This window comes from Leptidea sinapis, chromosome Z, assembly GCF_905404315.1.
Source record: "Leptidea sinapis chromosome Z, ilLepSina1.1, whole genome shotgun sequence".
Lineage (NCBI taxonomy): Eukaryota > Metazoa > Arthropoda > Insecta > Lepidoptera > Pieridae > Leptidea > Leptidea sinapis.
In genome coordinates this window covers 8,535,839-8,540,859 of record NC_066312.1, presented here as the reverse complement: position 1 = coordinate 8,540,859, position 5,021 = coordinate 8,535,839, and positions in this window count along the sequence as shown.

Genomic DNA, 5,021 nt, shown 5'->3' with positions numbered 1-5,021 from the left:
TCTTCCGTCTTATATATAACATGAGAAAAATCAATTAGAGCAGTGTCGATAATTTTTGGCACCAAAAAAATAATAGTAGGATGAAACCCATTAGAATATAACAAAAATGAAAGGATAAATAAATTACGGGCGATCTGAGGTCGGGAAGTGGAAAAGGGGAGGGTGACTAAGGGTAAAAAACGGTTTATCTCGATTACCGACAAAACTGCAAGTCCTATTGAAATAAGTCAAATGGCAAAGTTGTAAGTAGTAAAAATATCTACAACTTTTGTTTTTACAATTTTTTCACATAACCTCAAAAATTATGTGAAAAATTCAAAAAAACAATATTTTGGTTTTTATTTTATCTTTTCCAAAATCAATTTTTTTTTCACGTATTTTGGTGAAAATTTATTTTTTTATGTCCCAAATACACTGTAATTTATTAGAATTGAAATATTTATTTTTTCACCTTATTTTGACTCAAATATCGAAAAAGAAGCCTCGAAAATTCAAATGTCAAAATATCAGTTTTTTTTTTAAAATTGTCGTCTGTTTTCTGTTCGTCAAAATCTCTACTTTCCGATAGTGTAAAAAATGTACTTTTTGATGAGCTTAAATTTCGTAGCAGCAATAATATGGTTATGAATAGTTATTAAAAGATAGTTTAAAGAGAGATCAACAGAAATGGTATACATGAATCTGGATATTTCAAAGAATAAAGAAATATTCAAATCTGATTGGCAGATTTGAGATTGATGAGATGATAATTAAACTTAATAGGTATCCTATTAATAATCAAGTAAGTAATCTATGTGTGTACCAAATTTGATTTAAATCCATGCAGTATTTTGGGGTGTCTGTATTACAAATGCCAAATCAATCAAATAAATAAATAATGGTGCAGAGTGGGTTTTAAGCTTTATAATTATCCTCATAGGATTTCAGTCATTGACTTCTATGGTGATCAGATATTTTTAACCGACTTCAAAAAAGGAGGAGGTTCTCATATCGTCAGCTTTTTTTTATGTTTGTTACCTCAAAACTTTGGACTGGGTGAACCGATTTTGGTAATTCTTTTTTTATTTGAAAGCTGGTGCTTCCCGTGTGGTCGCATTGTAATTTGGTCCAGATCTGACAGTTGCACCCAAGAGAAAACTATAAAAAAGTTTTATATTTGCTATAAGTATGTGCACGATAAATGGACGAATAACTCAATATCACGCCATTGGATTTCGATCATTCTTTTTTTATTGTAAATAATATACTTTAAAGGTAGTTTGATAATATTTTTGTTTCGGTTCTGACTATGGGATCCAGACAAAGTACCAGAACTCTTCAATTCTTAGGGGCAAATTATCAATACTTGGTCGAATCTTTTTTATGCTAGAAGGATATTTGAGTCACCTACCATAACGTCGTTATGGTGAAGTAATTGTCGTTGTCGAATATAATGAACAATGGAACTCCTTAACGACTTATAGTAACGCACATTGCAATGCACTAACGTTCATTACTGCATTGCAAATTTTAGTAGGTCTTCACATATTTAGACAAATGATTAGTTAGTGTACTTCAGATTCACTTAAAATAAAAACAAAAATAAATATTTACAATAAAAACAACTGAGTTCAAAAGAAACTGTTCCAAAACAATAGATATCCTGATGTGCACTCAAAAGCAAAAAATTATTGCGTATTTTCACGCAATCTAATTAATATAATTCTAGTTACAATTATTGTTATTTTGAAATTCGGTGCTAGCCACGGTAGGTTTGTAACTATATACATAGTTGTAGGAAGTTTGTAAGTGAGATGCGCTTGTATCGCATGCGCAACGTGACAAGGCGAGAAAAATAATAATAATTGTAACTAGAATTATATTAATTACATTGAATAAGATACGCAATTATTTTTTTACTTTTCAGTGCATCTTATATCTATTGTTTTGGAATAGTTTCTTTGAACTCTTTTGGAAGATATTTCATGTTGCTATCCACTTCTATAACTGTTGAAATATAAACAATAGCCTCTAATTATATCTGTTTCGCATTGTTCCTAGTTATTTAGCCTATGTGACGTAATTTGAATCCCTTGATCCCCTGAAGCACTGCCGATAGATTACAATATTATAATTTTAACTTTAGATGAATTAAATCAATAAATACTCTATCAATTTTAATCATTGTATTCATTATTTATTTGTTCTTAAGTGCTTACCTTTCGTTATCCAAAGGGAATTTAGCCGTGAAAATTCTCTTACTCCCATCTGACCGGCCATTTTAAATCACATATTTCACAGGTTTTTTATTACATTGTATAGCTTAGAAATGTCTTATGAATTTACTCTACAAATAATTGAGTAAATTCCCCTGAATAATACACGAATAAAGTAACGACAATTATTCGTACCAAACAAACAACAATGACGTTCTATAGATACTTAATATTTTATTTTGAAATTTGAATGAATGACATGTCACATGACACTCAAAACAAAAAAAAACAAATGTGTCGAATATATTATGTTATAGCGTAACAGCGTTTCATACATTTTCAAGTCTAATAAATAAAAATTGTATAGTGAATTACCTAGGTATATAAATTATAAAAAAATTTAACAAAAAAACAACAGAATTCAAAAACACTATTCCAAAACAAAAGATATAATGTGCACTAAAAAGTATAAAAATAATTGCGTATTTTTATACGATCTAATTCTAGTTACTATTATTGTTATTTTTGGAATCGGTGTCCGTTCGCCGCGACCCGCTCTCGCCTCTCGCCTCCTCACGACTCAAGCACATCTCACCTATAACTACGTATGTAGTAACAAACCTATTTTGGATGACACCGACTCCAAAAATTACAATAATCGTAACTAGAATTAGATTGTATAAAAATACGTTTTTGAAGTCGGTTTTTTTTTGTTAATTTTTTTTTAGTTTATGATTTATATTGAATTTGAAGTACACTAACTAACATTTTGTCTAAATATGTGTAGATATACTAAATTTTTCAATTCAGCAATGAACATAAGCGCTTTGCAATTTGATTACAGACGGTTAAAAAGTCTGTCACTGATCGCACCCTTACTGTAAGTCGTTAAGGAGTCCTATTGATCATCATATTCGACTACGACAATTACTTGACCATAACTATAATTTACATATCCGGATAGGATAAAAATGATTCGGCCGAGTATTGTTAGTTTGCTCCTAAGAATTGAAGAGTTCCGTTACTTTGTCATGGATTCTGTAATCAGAACAAAAAAACATACCGACGAATTGATAACCTCCTCCTTTTTTGAAGTCGGTTAAAACGGTTAAAAAATATTCTTTAAGCTTTCGATTTGGTACCTGTATTGCCCTCTCCTGAAATTAGATAGTACTACTACGTCACCCTTAGCAAACATTATTAACATTCAACAGTTTGGCTCTTGATTTTACTTAATTGATTTAGAACAGATGGCGCTAATTACAAATTGATTAAATGTTGAATAAATAATTTTATTAATCTCGATTTTATTATAAACATTAGACAAGTCTTCAAAAATGTAATTAACGTGCACCACAATTTTGATTAAAATTCGAAAATTAATTATTGGGCCTCACACGCTGAATAATTTCTTTTTTGAAAGAATATTTTTTGTACAGACAAATCACGTCTACAATAATTATTATTCCATTATATTATATAGGTACCTATAGATATAATATATTGTATAAGTGTTAAAGTAGTGGTAGTGGCCGTTTGGTTTGGTATGTTATGAAATAATACTTAGGCTGTACCTACAGTCAACTCAAAACTGGCCAACTAAAACAATAGCATCCATGTTCATAAAATAAATTTAAAAAAAACTCACAACTAGCACTTGGCAGCCATGGAATGTATGGAAGGCCATAACCTACCATACTCCACTCCAAAGTAGGGATGACGATTTTTCCAAATATATCGATCGCTAGAGACAGTTTAAATCGAAAAATCGATTATTCAAAATAGACTATTTTTAAAAGTTTTTCAATAATTGTATAGGTTAGTGTTTGTAGAGTTTAATGTATTTGAGAAACAACCTTCAATCTAGTTTAGTAGGATCCAAGCCATTGATCACTTGGAATGTTGTCGGCAATCAAAAAGGCGCTTGCAGGGAGCAGTGTACGTGTATCGTAGGGTCACCCTCGATTCACATAGATAAAAGTAGAATGAAATGGAAAGTCTGGAAATAATAGGTAATAACTTAATTGGTCTGCTTTCCCCTTTTCTTTCCTCGCTACACACATTTCTTCTCTTTTGTTCCATAGTTTTCTATCGTCATCGTTCACTTTGTAGGTTTTCAGGACCTAAACCAAAATAACAACCCCATTTGTTCGAAAAGTTTAAAAAAAGGTCAATATTCCTGCATAAACTAAGATGACCTGCTTCTATAATGGATATGACATTAGTGATTAATAAAATTCCCAATAGAAAGAAGAATGAAAGAAAAAACATTCATTAAATATGGTCAAGTTGACACTTCTGAATGTTAAAGATTACCACCACCACTACGGATTTTTTTAAATGTTTTTGTCCATGAAGAAGGATAGAGTTAGAGTGATTGAGACCGATTGAGAGAGAGTGAGAAAGGGCGAATTACCATTAATCACATAGCTACGGAGTGTGCAATTCACACGTGATTTCTACTTCACTTCTGTGAAACCTTCAATAATGTTGGCTTCAAGTTAATGAGACTTATTCGTGAGAGAATTTTCGTGTATTTATTTTAACCCATATTTTCTTTAACCCATTGAGCTGCCTAACAAGTTTTGAGTTATTAAGTGTCGCTGTTATTTATATGAGGGTTGTAGCTACAATAAACTTATTGAAAGTAAATATCGATTAGCTAGATCGATTCACTAGTAGTCGAATAAAAAATACCTACTCCCTTCCTACTCCAGAGGACGCCTGTCGCCTTTGACAATTGACTTTACTGCTCATATTTCATGTTCATTGTTCAGCTGCTGTTCACACTTCCAAATTCCTCCCAGTAGTGTTTAAATTCTCATT